The sequence below is a fragment of the Hipposideros armiger genome, unplaced genomic scaffold, assembly GCF_001890085.2.
Source record: "Hipposideros armiger isolate ML-2016 unplaced genomic scaffold, ASM189008v1 scaffold_155, whole genome shotgun sequence".
NCBI lineage: Eukaryota > Metazoa > Chordata > Mammalia > Chiroptera > Hipposideridae > Hipposideros > Hipposideros armiger.
Window position 1 is genome coordinate 2,492,887 of NW_017731505.1, and position 18,825 is coordinate 2,511,711.

Sequence of the window (18,825 nt, forward strand, 5' to 3'; positions counted from 1 at the left end):
ATCCTTTTTATAAAAACAAAACTTTCAGAGAGGTGAAGTTGACTGAAAGAGGGATTTTGTTTATTTGTTGGCTTGCTTACTTTAATGAGACTTCAAAATGTTGTTGACCTATTTGGGAGACAAGACTTGGCCCAACAATAAAAATTACTAACTTCAATGGATAAATAAGCCATGCCCTGCTGTCCTTAGTGACTTGATTATCTTCTCAAGAATGCAAGAGTAGATGTTCTGTTTCTGGTTTGTTGTCTTAATGTTGGCTAAACAAGAGTGACAGTGACTTATACCAAAACCAAGCTGTCCTGGCTTGCTGGAGGCCTTGGATGATGTCAAACATCCTGCAATGCACAGGACAGCCTCACAACAATTATCTGGTCAAAACTGTGGATAGTGCCAAGGTTGCAAAAATCTTCCATAGGGTGCCCATCTGGTACCCCAAACTGCCCCAGGCATCTCCCAGAGGAGGCCACTTCCTGTCTCTGGCCTCTGACCCAAAGGGGACTCATTCTCAGTTCACCCCATCTCCTCACTGTTCCAGCCCCTTCAGCCTGGGCAGGGGGCAGGGCTCTTCACTCCCACTGGAAAGTCATCCTTTGGGTTGTAAAGAACTGGCCTCCAGGCAGTGCCACCAATGACTGGTCCCTACTGGGAAATCAAACAATGATTTTTTTATTTGTTTTGAGATAATTAAAACCACATGTCTTTAATTATGTTTTAAAGTATTAATACACAAGACTTTAATGGCTGTAGCCAAATCAGCAGGCATATAAGAAATTATGTGAATCTGAGCTCCAGTCGGCTTCAGAGGTACATGTCCAGAAAAGAGCTTTGGAAAGAAAGGTAAGCCCTGCAAACGATGAACAAGCCAAGGGCTACAGGCACAGTTCTCCTTGTGCCCATAACCATCTTGGCTGATAGTTTGGTGACTGTAGACAACCATTAAAAACCATAGTAACCATGTGGAACCAGCCAGGAAAGTCACCATCCAAGTTTCCACATCCGTCTTTGGCAATCAGAATGAAGATACTTTCCCTCCACACCTTGTCAGGATGTTTAATTTCTCCTGCTTCCCAGGATCCAGCTCAGGAGAAGTCAATTTGTCCACAGGAGGTGCAGTTTCCAAAGCTGTCTGCTGTGAACCTCTGAGATGTGGACAGAATTGAGCTTTAGTATATTTGCCATCTGCTGTGTAGAGATTGTACCTGCCTTCAGCATTGGGGTCTTTCCTGAATAAAGTATTCATGACTGCAGCTTGGAGTTTCACACTATTCCATTCTTTCACTATTACTCCAGATGCCTGAAAACGTTCCAGCACTCAATCAACTAATTCCTGCAGCTTGGTGGAGCCATCTTTCATACGGACTTTGGCATAAAGAACATCCACCATGCCAGGATCATCGTTCATGTATTCTGTCCCTTCCACCTCTACTTCCAGGGGTTTGCCCCCAGAAATGTCAATGAATTCCTCCTTACACTGCTGCCGCATTTCACATGTCTGCCGAATCTCTTGCTCACTCAAAAGCACCAACATCCCAATAATTAGGTGACGTGCTTTGGGATTCTGGAAAACAGTGCTGTCAACTCCATGATCCATGGAGCACCATTCCAGTACTTCCTCCTGGAACTTTGGGAATTATTCCTGAACTTCAACTTCATTGAGGAAAAGGGCAAGGAAGTGAGCAAAAGAACATCCATCCGAGTTTTGGCTGAAATTACACCATTTTGATGCTGATCACTGATTACAACTTCTCTTTCTTGTCCAGGCTTAGAAATACTCATATAAGGTTTGGCTTCCACTTCTAATTTCTTCCTAGTGTCCCCTCTCTTGCCGACTATATGCTTGTAGAGCAGGCCAGGGGCCTTCATGGTACGCTGGAAACCTTGCTGGGTTTGCACGACCTCAGAGCCATCGCAAAGCTCTTCTGCATACTGCATGAAGCCTCAATAGAAGTCCTCATCCTCTTCTTCATGTTGATAAGTCTGTTCTTGAATAGGATTCTTCCTATAAATCTGTCCATCAATTCTTAGAAGCTATAAATCCGTCCATCAATTCTTAGAAGCTGTGGAAGCAGAACTTCTATGATTCTTTCTCCAAATAACATTCCAGTCAAATCCTGAAGGGATTAGTAAAATGGAGTAGATAGGTGGAGAAACAGGAGCCTGCCACAGAAAGCATGTAAGGCCAAACAATGATTTCTTTTCATGGTGCTTCTTGATTCTTTATATAACACATGCCTTAGCACGGGAGCAAAGGATAGGATCACAGGTGAGTTATACTTAACCCTCTGGCCTAGCTCACATCACCTAGGATAAATGGGCCTTTAGATGCACTATTTCTGGACAGAAAGCCAGTTATGAACACACGCAAAGGATTTCCAAAGCATGTCTTCACTTTTTCACTGAGTGACTCTTTAGTTAGAATCACCAGATAAAATAGAGTCCCAGTTAAATTGGAATTGCAGATACACAATAAAGTTTTTTTAGTATAAGTATGTCTCATGCAATTGTAAGATCCCAGCAATGTCATAAAGCCATATTTGAGACATATTTATCTAAAAAAAATTCCTTGTTTATTCAAAATTCAAATTTAACTGGGTATCCTGCTTTTTGTTATTATCAATTTTTTAATGTTTTTTTGTGTTTGTTTCTTGGCCAAATCTGGTAACTCTATTTTCTGTATATCCAGGGCAGTATCAGGTATGAGCCTCTGAGTTCCTTCTCCTTCTGGTGGCTTTTTCTCTTCTTCTGCTTCCCAATTCCTCTTCCTAAGATGGGTGCAAACTCTCTCCTTACAGCACTCCAGACCACTCCCCTGAGTGACACTGACACATCTTTTAATCCCCTTTTCCAGCCAAAGTGTGTAAAGTTGAGGAGTGGTTGTGGGGTAGGCATCATAATCCTCATTCTGAAAAGTCCTACATTAGGAAAATGAAGTGAATTGAAACTGAACGTAAACATGTTATATTTTCATCAAAGCTGGGTTTTTTTATTGGGGAATTGGGGGATGGGAACAGCGCTGGGGAATTGGGGAAGGGGAACAGACAAGTTGCTGTTGTTTTTTGTTCTTCAGTCTAGTTGTGGAGGACGTTGCTTCACTGGCCCAAGTTGGCACCATCATTGCGCTCTTCCCAGGCGAGGCAGATCAGTAGCCGGCTTCTGGACGGCCGCTCACTGCGGCTGCTGGCCGCTCACGCTGGCTGCTGGCTACACACGGTAGCCCATGGCAACCCACTGCCACAGGGACTGCAGCCTACGCCGTCGCCGGCAACTCACGGCAGCCCAGCTCCAGGTTGAGCTGTTGTTCAGCATCTTAGCTGTAGAGGGCAGTGTCACTGGCCCTCATATGTGGGATCCGAACCGGGGCCCTCTGGCATCCCAAGCCAGTTCTTAACCATCGCGCCACTTGGCAGGCCCCAAAGCTGGTTTTTTTAAATGTTATGCTTTACAACAAACATGAATTATTAAATGATTGAATTCTTCATACAATTTCTTTATATAGAAAATTTCCCTTGGACATGCAACATCTGATTTACTAATTGAATGATAAAATTTTTCAAAAATATGGATTCAAAGAATGTTGGGGAAATAAGTATGGAAGAAAAGATGGGGGAAAAAATCTGGGACCAAAAATTTTTGCAGAAAAAAAAAACACAAATGAGCAGTACTTGACAGGAATTATTTGTAAGTAGTATAAAATGAATTTAGAGGAATCTGCAATCTTTTTTTTTTCAAAGAAATTAGGTCATTGTGTTCAATAAATGTTTGTTTGAATTTGTATGAGCTAAGACTTAGTCGTCATCCTCAGGAAGCTCTCAAACATTTAAAAGGAGAAATAAATGTAAGTGGAGAAATTCAAAGTCATATGTGACCCCTATAATCAGACAATAAAGTCCTTACAAGTGAAGAGTAGAAGATAGGATACAAGCAATTATATGGGTACCTTAGCTATAGTGTCTGGAATTCCAGTGGCTTCTACTGTTGGCTTAGTCTCTATGTTTTGCCCAGAAAGGCTCGTACACTATGCTTTATACACTGATCAACATCCCAACAATTTGTGCAAAAGAAAGGTGAGTTTCAGAAATATCATAATGCTAATGGTTCAGAAAACAGACTGGTGAAGGCAGGGACCTGATCGGTCATGTTCATCTCTTTTCCCCTGGCACCTAGAACAACACTTAGACAAAGACAAATGCTTGTTGAATGAATGATTATGTAAGCATGATCATTATATTATGTAAACTTGCCTTTATTTATACTCCCTATGAAGCGAATGATGACAAAGCATCCCTTGTGTAATAAACAGAGTAGGTGATGGTGTTGAAGGACATGTAGCTGATTCCCCCCACACCTTCAATTATCACCAACACCACTCCATCCCCAAGGGGCACAGTGCCCAAAATTCTCCCATTTGGGATGCCTTTTTTTTTTTCAGGGAGAGGCGATGTCTACCAAGATTTATTAAGTGTCTTTCTGCAGTAAGCACTAGAAACGAAGTTTCTGTCTTCAAGAAAGAAGAGGCAGAGGTAAAATATAGAACTGAATAAGCTGTGTAACCTGATACCAAACCAAGGTGCTCTAGAAGTGCCTAGAGGGAAGGAAGAGTCCATAGAGGAGACGATGATTGAGTTGAATCTTAAATGTCATATACACGATTACTGCCAGAGTTAACACAGGCAAACTGCTGTGACAGAAGCCCCAAATCTCAGTGGCTTAACACAATAAAAGTCTTTGTGCTGACACAAAGTCCAGTGTGGGTGTCCCCCATCACACAGCTGTTTGGGGCAGCTCTTTTTCAACCAGCTCCTTCTATTTGGGGCTTCCATCAACCTCTACAGCGTCAGAGACCTCTGGAGCCTGGAACCACAGCTGAATTGTCTCTAACTGGCCAATTTGGAAAGGGAGGATGAAGGTGGGATATGCTGCAGGACTTTCAAGAGACCATGCCTGGAAGGGGCAAACATCACCATATGTACCTCATGTCATGGCTCACTCAGTGCAAGAATCTTTGCATGGGCTCAGGAGGAAATGGAAACAACTTCATGAAGCTTTCACTCACTGATGCATCCACAAGCACCAGAAATAGAAGAGAAAACCAGGCAGAGGAAAGTAGCAAGTCCTGATAAATGAAAATGGGGGAGAAGACAAGAGGGGAGTTTAAAGTAAGAAGCAAAGTTAGAGAGGCCAAGGGCTCTGACGGAAGGTGGCAAGGAGTTATGTGTGATATATTAGGAGGGAAAGTAACTCCTAAAAATAAAGGCGGGGGAAGAAGTGTGTATCACCAGAGAGAGAGGCATGAGCCATGGGTGTTTTCCAGAAAGGGAGATGGGGAAGGCTGCTCTTGCCCCAATGCCTTCTAGAGTTCAGTTATACATTTACTTATTAAATCTTTGTAAGATTATATGAACACAGCACTGATTTATACAAATCTAAGACTTCTTTATATTTCTGACTTTCTCCATTCTGCAAGTTATAACAACAAGAAGCTTTGAAAGTGGTTAATAAATATACAGGAATGTGGTCCTTCTGGAAAAGCCACGGGAGGGACTGAGTGTACCTAATATTTATGTAAATTTTAACCACATAATGGGCAACTCAAGAAATAACGATGTGACTGCTGGGACCAATCTCTTGAACTGCAAAAGTGTTTGATCCACAAGGAACAGCCCTGCTCTGTCAACAGTGTAGGCTCTGCATTTAGATCAGTTTGGGTGGAAACTGAAAATAGCAAACCTAAATATTAATGGACTTAGTGATGTTTGTAAGAAACGAGCAATTTAAAGGGGATGTGTAGTGTGAAGAATGGTTAGTCATACTGAATTTTATTTCATTTTATTTTTTAAGATTTTATTGGGGAGTCGGGGGAGGGGAACAGTGCTGGAGAACCAGGGGAAGGGGAACAGAGAAGTTGCTGTCGTTTTGTTCTTCAGTCTAGTTGTGGAGGACGTTGCTTCACTGGCCCAAGTTGGCACCATCATTGTGCTCTTCCCGGGTGAGGCAGATCAGTCGCCGGCTTCTGGACGGCCACTCACTGCAGCTGCTGGCTGCTCACGCTGGCTGCCGGCTACACACAGTAGCCCATGGAAACCCACTGCAGCCTACGCCACCACCGGCAACCCACAGCCGCCCAGCTCCAGGTTGAGCTGTTGTTCAGCATCTTAGCTGTAGAGGGCAGTGTCACTGGCCCTCTGGCGTCCCAAACCAGCTCTTAACCATCGCGCCACTCAGCCGGCCCAGCCATACTGAATTTTAAAAGTGCCAATATAATATGTTACTGGAACATGAAGGACATTGAACTTCAAGATGCCATATTTACATGTTTTCTTTTGCTATCGTGCCCTTTTTGTTGCATCTAAGAGGTGCCGAAATGTATATGAAAATATAAAATTCCTCTTCTTACTGGATAATTCTTTGAGAAATGAAAGATTTTGTGAAACAATAAAATGAATGCTGCAATATGCTGTACAAGGCTGGAAGGGAAGCGAGCAGTGTTCATCTATTTCCCTCCTTTTATTTTCCTATTATTTTCCTACTTCTTTATTCTTCTGTGTACATAGTGTTTTTGCATCTGTTCTACTTATGCTCCTAGATTTCAATATTTAAATAGTGCCCCTCTGTGTTCCCCATTCTGTCCAGAACTAAGAATTTATTTGCATCATTATAATGTGCTTCTTAATTTTATTACCATCTTAAACTCTTTGCAAATAACTTGTAGATCTTCTCCTACCATAAGTTCCATTGAACATTTAAATTCTCATGAGAATCACTTGCATATTCCAAACCACTCCTAATTTATAATTTTATGTTTCCTCGAAGGAGGCACATGTATGATTTTAAGAGCAGAGACTGGTAGCTACAAGGGTTCTCAGGGGCCTTGGGCTCCTGGTTTGGGTTTGTGTCTACTCCACAGACAGCTTGATTCCTACAAAGGAGAATGAATAACTGCAAATTGCAAGTAGGAAAGTACTCCTTGGTGTATCACTCTAACAATTAGTCAGTCAGTCCTGCTTGATTTTAAAACAGCAATGTTTGTTTCTACAAATAAATATGATCTAAGAGAAAACCCTTAAAAACCTAATGTATTTTTAATGGTACATTTATTACCCCTCTACTGCTCTCATTACAAATATAATAGGTCATTAAAATGTAGAAGACTTTTGTCAGATTACCTAGCTCTCAGGACAAAAATAAGCATTTAATAGCTGGTGGAAATTAACAACTTGATCCCTTACCAGAAAACACGTCAGTTCCTCTCTATAATTCCTCTTAAACATCATAACTAGTCAAAATAGATTTACACTTGAGAAGGTCACACATATTCCCCTGGGAAACACTCTCCCGCCCAACTACATTTTGATGCATGACTTTACGAAGAACAGTTCATTTCACAGTATATTCTGACTTCCCTTTCTCAGCTTGGGAACTGAAAGGCACGAACAACAATGGGAGATGGCATTTAAAGCAAAGACAGTCGAATTTGGTTTCATTTAGAGTTAATTGTACATTTTGAGTGATTTGGTTTTGGCAAAATCCAAAGCATATTTTGCAAATCGCTTTTCCCATTAAATGCTAAAACCTTTATTTTTGAAAGGAAATGTAATCCATATGTTTGGAATTTGTTTACACTAAAATTATAAAAATATATACATATATATTTTATTCATGTTCCAGAAGCTTTCTGCACTATTTCGTACCTTTTTCAAAAGTCAGGGAGTCATGTATTGCCAAAAACTAATGAGAGCAAACCCATAAATTTTAGAAATATTGATTTTAGGATTCCTTATGGTCTGACCTTAAAAAAATATGTCTTTGGTTTTCAATCACCTATTGTAGAGAAAAACGCCCTTTCTTTGGAGAAACCTGTACCAAACAGTCCTTCTATGGGAATGAGTTCTTGTTGTACAGAAAGCTTTTATTTTGCCTACACTTATCAAGCTGCTTGACCAAGTTAAATTTTGAAAACAGTTAAATTCAGTAAAAAAAAAACCCACAGAAATTTAGAGCTTATGAAATGCTTATTTATTAAAAACCATATCCAAAATTGTTAATGTCAACTCATAGGGTTCATTAAACATGAGAAGGTTTCACACAGTCCGAAATCTCCCACCTGAAAATAAGGAAGGCCAAGAGGAGATAAAGTCACCAGATGTTCCATTATAAAGGAATATGAACATCAATTCAGCTTTGCCTAGTATCATGAAATTGTCAAAGCAGGGACTGGCCAACTGTCTCTGAAAAGGGCCCGATAATAAACATTATAGGCTTTGCAGATCACATGGTTTCTGTCACAACTACTCAGTTCTGCCACTGTGGTGCAAAAGCAGTCACAGGAAATATGTAAATGAGTGGATGTGGTTGTGTACCAATAAGACTTTATCAACATAAACAGAGGGCAGGAGGGATTTGGCCCGTGGCCATAGTTTGTTAAGGGCCCTGGCTTAGAGCTACTTAACAAAATATACAACTTTATTGGGCATATGTCTCAGGTCACATTTGAAAAGAATGACTTTGGATGCCAAAAGACAAGAATCAACTTTTCATCTCTTACTATTTGCATTCTTGGGACTTTCATTTTGAGATGCAAAGAATTAACTTGTGAAGGGACTGAAATCTTGTCCTTTGTGTTCATAATCATTAAGCAGATGTCTAAAGTTACCAATGTGAAATTAACCCTCCTGAAGGTAGTGTATTTGCAACCTATTGTGCACTTTTTTAGACCTTGTATCATGGGCAGTGCATTCTTAGTGGATATGAACAACATTGAAATGTTTGAGAAGTGCTAGTTATTTACTAGCATAATCCTAGTCTGGCTATCTTATCTCCACTGTGTTTTTAATAGTCTTTTTGCTTAATAAATGCACTGTGTTGAGTTGTGGTCAATGGTTGCAAACCTGAACTTGGACCAAAGTTTTATGCTTGAACAGCATAGTGACTGAGAGCACAGGCTATGGAGCCAGGCCATGCTGAATCAAATATCTGATCTGCCACTTACTACAATAGCTGTGTGACCTTGGAATGATGTCAATGTCAATGTTGATGTTTCTCTTCTCTCTTATGGTAATAAACTCACAATAAAAACCACATTTTCCGCTTCTCCTGCAAGTAGCTACAGCTACATGACCAAGATCTGGATAATGAGAACAAAACTTATACAATTTATTAATTGTTTTCTCAAGTTTAATAAGATGTGTTTATATGTGGATTCTTTTTTATCCTGCTTCGGATTCATTGAGCTTCTCCGTATTGATGTCTTTCATCATTTCTGAAAGTTACTCAGCCTTCAATACTTCAAAATTACGTCTCTCCCAATCTCACTCCCCTCCCCCTCTCTCTCCTCTGTTTCTGAGACTTCAATTAAACATATATTAAGCTTTATCACTGTCTTCTGTCTCTCTCCTCTTCTGAGTTTCATGCTTTGGCTTTCTGTGCTTCATTTTGGACTATTTCTTTGAGCTTATTCTCAATCTATTGTTAACCTTGCTATTTTCTATTGTATTTTTCAGATCTAGAATTTCTATTTGGCTCTTTGACAGAATTGCTATGTCAATTTTTATATATTCTGGTTCCCTGTCAAATTTTCTTTTGATATTCTCCAACAAAATCATTTTTGTTGTTTTACAGTCTGAATGTGATCATTCCAATCATTTTAGTCTGCAGATCTGTTTCTGTTGTCTGTTGTTTTTGTTGGTTCTTGCCCATTTGGTCTTGTCTCCTAGCATGGCTAGTTAACTTTGATCAGATGTTTGACATTATATTGGAAATATTCTTTATAGAAACAATTTGAATAATATTGTGATATTTTCTTAGTTATGTTTATCCCTGTAGGTACCTAAGGCTAGTGCTTGCAGTTTGGTATCACCTTAATCTAAGTGAGTTCTCAGCCTGTCTGGGTTGTCAGACCAATAATTTCTGAGTTTCTTATTAGCTCTTGGATGCTTCTTAGGTTTTAAAAATATTCCTTACAGATTTTTTAGTTGTGTGAGGATTGGTTCATATTACTAGAAGTGGAATTCCTGAGATTTCCACTCATACTCTTAAGGGGGAGGAGAGGCATATTTTTCTTCCTTCCCTGATAACCATCTTTACTTTGAAGTAGTGGCTAATTTTAGACCATGCAAATCAGTACACTACTTGAGGGGAATGCAGAGAAACCAGATAAAAAGAGCCCAGACACCTGGAGGCTTTTTTGAGCACACCAAACAAACAAACCTGGACAGCCTATCTTTGGACTATTACATGGAGTAGTAATAATTCACTGTTGTTTTTTCCCTCTATACAACCCATATCCTAACTAAAAGAACAAGTCACTTAACTTCTATGGTAGATGTTTGTAATCATGGTCACAATTCTTCCTCTGACCTCAAGAAAGCAGGATGCAAGCAGGCTTTAAAAGCTCTTGTATATTTCTTGTCCTATTCATTGCTCATGCACCTCCGTCTCTACCATAGGAAAATGCCTCAGCTAGCCTGCAGAAGGGATGTGAAAGACATGTAGAAGAGGGTCCACATGTAATGGAGTCAACCCAGCTAAGACCATCCGAGATGCCCACGTGACCTGTGACCAACTGTACATGAATGAGCATGGCCAGTCAAGACCAGCAGAACCACCAGCTGACCCATACATTCAGAAACCATAATAAGTGGTTGTGATAAGGCACTGAGTTTTGGAAAGGTTTGTTACACAGCAGTAAGTGTGGCAAGATCTAATGGTTACATGGAGATAATTATAATACTTACCTCATAGTATTATTTTTAAACTTAAATGAGTTGTTTCAAGTATGTCCCTTAGAACATTGACTAGTACACAGTAAGCACTCAAAAAGTAGTAGCTACTCATATTCTGGCTATTGTTATTATTACTATAACTACTATTGAGACCCACAATTCCTCCAAGTCAGGAGATTCAGTGATTATCAGATACAACTGACTCCAATGTCTAAATCACCAAAATTTTCTGAGGTATTATTATTCCCTTTGTCCTCCTTCCCTTTTCCCTTCTTAAAAATTCTCACCTCTCATATTTAGTACCTCAAAGATCATTTTGCTGTTTCTTCTGAGCATGGCATAGATGAAGCATATGAATACCTGGGTGAGTTCTTTGGCGTTTATCTCAGATTTGGCACAGGGAAGAAATAGACTGAGTGGCAGATTGCTGAGGCATTAGTCATAAGGCAAGGGTATTTATCCTGCTTTCTTCACTGACTAGTTGTAGAACTTAAGTAAGTCACCTCAGATCATCAGGTTAAGTTTCTTCACACAAGGACTGAGATATTTAATGGTAGACTGGATCTTACTTGTCATTGCATCCCTAGGGCTGATACATTATAGAGGCTTGGTGAATGCTTGTTGATTTTATTGAATGAGATTGACCAAACTGAGTGAATTGAATTAAGGAAATTGCCAAGGCCTCAGAAAGTTCCTTTTCAGCTTATTCTTTCGATAATTTACCACATTTTTTCCTTTAAATCTCCTTTTTGAAACAACACCTCTCCATTACAAATAAATGAAATAAAATCAAGTTGGCTTCTAGTAAAAGTCACTTTCATCCTTCCTACTGTTTGGAAAAGGTGTGAATATTAGCTATTTTCTGTGTATCCATAGACTTGTTTTCCTGGAGTGACAGGCTAATTTCCTCCCGTTATCTCTTCAACCTTTACTACTGACTACACCATGGGGACAAGATGGGCAGGGCTCCAGTATCAGGAGAAAGGATTTACTTTTTCTATTACTATTTTAGTGCAATAATAAAATTTAACATTTATGGAGAAATCATGGCATGTGAAAGCATGACAGCCCTCAGTTTTCCACCTTGGAACTTCAAACCACAGGACGCAAGCCTACAATTTAAGTCTTAAACTGGCCTCCTTCAAAATGTTTCCTTCAATATGCTTACTTAAGCTTTTCAGTAGGTTTCCTCTTCATTGTTTTGTCTGAATTAAAAATAAAAAAAATAGTTTACTGTAAATACGTTTGTATGTGTGTTACTTTTGCAAATAAAATAAAATTTTCTCTTATTGCAAGAACTAAGATATACTATCTTAAGGTTGTCTGGAGGATGGGCATGAGGTTAATGGGGAGACCAAATGGTATAATAACTTAAGATGGCAGCTTTGGTTTTCAGTGGGGAAGAATTCTGTACAAGTGTTTCATTTGTATTTTCCTGATACCAAACATTGGGAAATGCCAGGTCCGAAATGTCTGAATTGTCAAAATGTCAGGTCCGATTTTATTTGGAAAGTTTTTGATGCTAATCCAATAAGGTTTTGAAATTAACAATAAATATGGCCACAAAGCCAAAATATTTACTATCTGGCCCTCCATAGAAAAAGTTTGCTGAGCCTTAAGGGAAATGCTACCCTCATTTTTCAGACCTTGATATGATACATGCCCTAAGCTACTTTTTTTCCTGGATATTGGTGAAAGAAACTGAAATTTTCCTTTAATTTGTGATAGCCAAAACTCAATGTGGCAGATTTTGAGTTAAAATTAGAAATGTGTGCTGGTGACCGTTCATCTTGTTCTCTCTCGCCTCTCCCTCTTTCTTTCCCTCCCTTTGAAAAATGCTAACCTTTGTACAGTAAACAAAGGGAGAAGAAATGTTCTACACATGTCAGGACAGGTGAGGGAATCGATGCTCTGCTCACTGCCAGGTGCAGAGGTGGCAGCAAGATCCACTTTGCTTGGAATTCAGGAATGGGCCCTCACAGCTAGCATCAATGATGAATGGAAACCTGGTCCTGTCCTGTGTGATGTTTATCCACACGTTAACGTGCAATCGAATCACCTGGGGCCTAATTAAAAGTAGATCCAGTAGGTCTGCGGTGGAGCCTGAGACTCTGCATTTCTAATGAACGCCCAGGAGATGGCAATATTGCGGGGTCAAGTACCACTCTGAATAGCGAGGTGAGCACTGGTTCTCAAACAAGGCTGCTCTTTGCTATCCCCTGAGGAGTTGTAAAAAATCCTAATGCCTGAGTTCTGCCCTCAGAAATTTTGATGAACTTGGTCTGGGTTACCAGAGAATCCGGATGTGCAGAGTTGCCCAGTTGATTCTAACATGTGGCGAAGTTAGAGAGAGACTGTTCTAGAGTTCAGGAGGTGAGGATTGGACTTGGATCAGTGATGGCCATTTTCAAAAGAGATTATTGGTAAATATGACTAAGGATAATATTAATTCTAAAATCAAATTGGCCATCTACCCATCACCCATCAAGTGATTTCTATAAACTGTCCTCCATTATATAACTAATTTGGGCTATCAGGGGAATCCATGTAATTCAAAGCTGGATGCATTTTACAAATAAGTGATATGATTTCATTACTCTTTTTCCTGGGAACTGTGCCTGGCCAAGCTGTGATCAGCTTCCTGCCTCTCATTGTATCAATAAATACGTCAGCATCAGGCCACTGGGACCTCATCTACAGAGAGCAGAATGTGCAAGACGATCCAACAGTTAATGTTTTAGACTTGTCTCTTCCCATTTCCAAATTACATACTTATTGTATTTAGGCAAAATCAACATGAGGCCAAGTCTGCAGATGTTTGAAAACTTCCAGATGATTCCTTAAGTTGTTCATTTTTTATCCTGATGTAAAGATGCCTACATTCGTGGTCTTTATTGTATATTTTTAAAGTGTTCCAATAAACCTAACTGTTCCAATAAACGTAACTGTTCCAATCCTATCTTCCATGTCTCCAGACGAGTACAGAAGATGCAGAAATGTTTATTCATAAGACTCAATCTGGCCTCGTAGTGCCTAGGTCTCTCTGGGTTGCTCCTCGCAGCTCATTGTCTTCAGAACCTTGTATTCTATTCCTTCAGGGATTGAAATCCATTTTCAAGACAAGTGCCCCTTGCACCACGCCACCACCACTACTACTTATATTCTCTTCACTGAAGTCTATTTTCTCTGGGTAGCTGACTCTGTAATTCCCAGCTTATATCACATCAACTCATCTGATAAACTCAACTATTTATATCTGTGCAGCACAACCTGTCAAGTATGACTAATCCAATTAGTATTCAGTGGTTTATATCAGTGGTTCTTAAAGTGGGTCCTTGGAGCAGCAGCACCAGCTGCACCAAGAAGCTTGATACAAATGCAAATTCTTGGGCCCCAACCCAGACCAACTGACTCAGGCTCTCTGAGGGTGGGCTCAGGAATCTGTGTTTCACAAGCCCTCCAGCTGACTCTGATGTGAGCTCAAATCTGAGAAGTGCTGGAGTGGATTAAGTGCAGTTATCCTGTAGCTTTTGCGAATCTGCTCTCACCAGGTGTATTAAATTAGCTGTGAAATATGCCACCACCAAATCTCAGTGGCATTCAACTACAATCAGTTCTTTCTCACACCTAGCTTGCTCACTGCTCCCGCAGGCTGGCTCCTCTTCAGATGGCAGGTTGAGTCCAGGTGTGCTCCATAAATCCTACTCTGGGCCCTAGGCTGGAAGAGTGGCAACTACCTGGGCATGTAATTCTTATGGTAGAAGTCAGAAGCTCCCAGAGGGCCTAGCCTCAGAACTGAGACATCATCTCTGCTGCCCGCATTCCACTGGCCCAAGCTGGTCACATAGCCAAGCCCAGTAGGATTGAGAAATATACTTCCATGCTGGTGACTGTGGGGTTAGAGAGAGAGCAAGGGGAGTGAATATTTGCAGAACAAAAAATCCAATAGGCCACATTGGGACAACTGGTAAATAAACCCAGTGTAGATCTTGCCAGCTATTAAATGCAATTAAATGCTATTAGGCTAACAATGGTAATCAAATGAGAACAGCAGATATTTCAAGAGACTAGCAGTCAGCCTATGGAGAGTTTTTGTCATTCTTTCATATTCATGTGATAAACCCTAGACAAAGAATTTCCATCCACATTTCCTTTCTGGTTCTACTTCTAAAGAACATATGCAGTATGAACTTTAAAAAAAAAAATCAAGGGAAATACCTGCTGTAGCACTTTCCTTCATGGTTATTTCCACTTTGAAAAGCTGACCAAATATTTTTCTCTCCTACTGTGTTTTTTAAAAGAAAACTCCCTTAAATTCCCATCATTGACTCTCTAACCACATTCAACTGGCAAAAGTAAAAAAGAAAACTATCTTCCCTGAAGACTCAGTGATGACTGCCACTACTAACAGAATTAATCACATGCCAGGCTGGAAAATTTACACGATTGGGGACAACACCATCATGCCCTGGGAGGTTGAGAAGGCAACTTAAAATTCCCGGATGACAGGACTGAGAGCCTTCATTTCCTTAGTTCAGTGGTTGGGACACTGGGCCCAATAAATGTTTGTTGAACTAAAAATGCATGGATTCTGCTCAAGATGTCAAGTATCTGGAAAATTCCAAGTTCAATGTCCTTTTGAAAGGGGAGCAAAAGGAAGCTCACCTGCCAAGTGCCAGACACTCAAAGGTGGCTGTGTAGCCATGTAATGGACACATAGAACAAAGCAGAAGCACTCTATCCAAGAGGGCAGTGAAGTTCCCCAAACACTTTTTTGTGGATTGGGGTTAATTGAAGAATTGCTTAACAGGGTGAGGTATTCTAACACCTGTACAGCAAACTCCCTGTGCAGGCAGGCTGTGTACATGTTCCTGATTTATCTGAAGCTATGGGGAGGACAGATTTTTAAAAACCCCATTCTAGAAGGAGTAAAGTGGAACTTTGCGGAACAGTGGGACGTTTTGTTAGAATTCCTGGTCTGGAGTTCCAGCCCTGGCACTGTTTCTTACATTAGACACTAAGCAAGCTACATAAACCCTCTCAGCTCCAGTTTCCTCATCTGCAGAATCAGGATAATATAGCTGGGTGGCTCTGAAGCTCAGTTGGCTCTGTCTGTGAAGTGATCCACTGATATGAGAATATTCTTACTAACACTGGGGAGAATTCGGTGATGGACTCTCTTCCCTCAGAGGGACTGGTTGGAATGAACATTGTGGCTTATGTAAATCACACCCCTGGGGTTGTACAGTGTGCAACCTCTACAACGGTATGCTGGGCTGCCTCATTTCCCATCTAAAGGCCACACTGATGAACAGATTTTCAAAGATAGTACAAAGATACCAAGAGTCGCCACAACAATCACTGAGTGAGTTCTTGATTGAGGTTGGTAGAAAAAATACTATGTGTCACATTTAATAATAATTTTTAAAAACTCTGCAGATACCAGATGACCCAGCAATCTCTCTCCTGGGTATCTACCCCAAAAATCTGAAAACATATATCCGTAAAGATATATGTGCTCCGATGTTCATTGCAGCTTTATTTATGGTGGCCAAGACACAGAAACAACCAAAGAGTCCTTCGATAGATGATTGGATAAAGAAGATGTGCTATATATGCACAATGGAATGTTATTCTGCCATAAGAAAAGATGAAATAGTGCCATATGTGACAACATGGATGGATCTTGAAATTATTATGCTAAGTGAAATAAGTCAGACAGAGAAAGTAGGGAACCATATGATTTCACTGATATGTGGGATATAAAACTGAAAGCAGCAAAGGAACCAGACAAACAAATGAAGAAACAAAAAGTCATAGACACAGACAATAGTTTAGGGGTGACCAGAGGGTAAGGGGGGAGGGAGGTAGTAGATGAGGGTAAAAGGGATCAAATATATGGTGATGGAAGGAGAACTGACTCTGGGTGGTGAAGACAGTGTAATATATAGATGATGTATTACAGAATTGCACACCTGAAACCTATGTAACTTCACTAACACCTGTCACCCCAATAAACTTTAATTTTAAAAAAATATTTTTTTAAACTCTTCAGACACTAATAGAATGATTCCCACAAACACTGAAGTGATTGAAGCAGCACAGTTGGCGTTTTTCTTATGATTTTGAAGTTTTCTTATAACTTCATAGAAACTATCATGTTCAGGGTTTAATTTGGGAGGCAACATGTAAAGTATCTTCCCTTTCATTCCTTTCCTGTTTGCTCCCGGCATCACCTCTCAGAGAGGGGAGCAAAAGGGGGCCCACTACAGAAGGATCGCTTTCCCGCAGTTCCTTACAACACCTGCTATGAGCCAGGCACTCGAAGGTAAATGAGACACCATGTGGCATGAAGCAGAAACACTCAAACAACAACAGTAATACAGTTGTCCCAAATCTTGCCCCATTTCTATTTGTAGTGGACACATCCTAAGGTGACCCCCCACAATAAGTCACTTTCTAGTATGATTCCTTCCTTTCAAGTATGAGTGGAAGCTGTAATTTTTTTCCAACCACAGAATATGGCAAAACTAATGGGATGTCACTCCCATGATTAGGCTGCTGTATGGCAAAGGTGACAGGATGTCACTCTTATAGTTACATCTTAGCAGGCTGAAGGGAGATACTTTCCTGCTGGCCTTGAAGAAGCACACAATCATGTTGTGAATTGCTTATGGAAAGAGCCACATGGCAGGGAAGTGTTGGCAGCCTCTAGGACCTTAGAGCAGTTGCCAGCCAACAGCCAGGAAGATGCCAGAACCTCAGTCCTACAACCACAAGGAGACAAAGTCTACCAACAATTTGAGGGATCTTGGAAGCAGAATCTTCCCCAGTCAAGCCTCTGATGAGAATGCAACCTGGCTGGCACCTTGATTCCAGCCTTCTGAAGCCTCTAGGTTTGTGTTAATTTGTTATGCAGCAATAGAAAACTAATATATGTAATACTATATGTATACATATAATACTACATTGAATTCTATTGTTATGATAATTAGTCACCACTTCAATTCCTTAATAGACTAGAATCTGGGGTATGTCCTATTCAGAGAAAGAAACCCATTGTGGGCTTTTAACATGGAATGGAAAAGAGAAGCCAGGCTTTTCCACCCCACAGCTTTTAAAGAACAAACACACTGCTCAGAGGTCTCCTCAAGTGTCTCAGGAGTCTCTCTCCCTCACTCGCAGCCCATGACCAGAAGCCCCTCGATTCTCTGGATAACATAAATCCACACAGACTCCTTTATGATTATCTCATTTGATTATTACTGCACGAAAGTTACCCTCAAGCACACATTCACCTCTCAACTCATAGCACTCAAGGAGTTTATAGTTAGAAAATACACTCCATTCCCAAGTAGGAGAACAGCTGCAACCTTCAGCATGTTTTGTGACACATGACTTGCTTTTCAACATAGATTCCAGGTTTCTTGGTTTGGTATTTAATAGTTTATAGAAAATAGAGATGTTCCATATGTTTTTTAAAACCTTAGAATAAATTGCACATAAGCACAAAAAAATTTATAGTAGCTCTGATATAAAGTGGTTCTTTTATTCCTAAACTTAAATCACATTTTTATATCACAGATAGAAGTTTCTAACTCCAAATCTCCTGAGCTCCTCTTAAACTTTTGATCTGGCTTGGAAATTCTAAAACAATAGTATGATCAATTCTTTTGACCATATTGAGAACAGATTTGATTTATAAATATCCCCAATACCCTATTCTTTCTCTGCTCTACTGTGACATGGTCATGAGTTCCTTAAATAAATGGCCGCTGAGTATTATCAAACTACATGAAAGTCTTCAATGAAAAGTCAAATTGCGTCCTACTACAAAATAATTCATTTTATTCCATGTTTTAGCCTTAATGTGACATGTGAATGTGGAGGATATTTTCTACTCTGATGTTCAACAAACCCGCAAAAGTTTCCCATATCTCCCAAGTCCCATGGTAAACGCTCCATAAATTTTACTTTTCTTCCTCTCCAGGATCTTAGAGTCTAAACTTAAATGGTTATAATTTATCACCTAAATCTATTACATTTTTGTAATATTTAACTGTTTTCAGAGACTGTCCTTATATGAAGAGAAATATACAAGCCTGTG

General features: G+C 40.1%; 1 pseudogene; it reads right to left on the reverse strand.

Annotated features, from left to right (window-relative positions):
* Nucleotides 1-1,079: 1,079 nt before the first annotated feature.
* Nucleotides 1,080-18,825, reverse strand: part of LOC109387361 (activating signal cointegrator 1 complex subunit 1 pseudogene) — a 35,112-nt pseudogene continuing 17,366 nt past the window's right edge.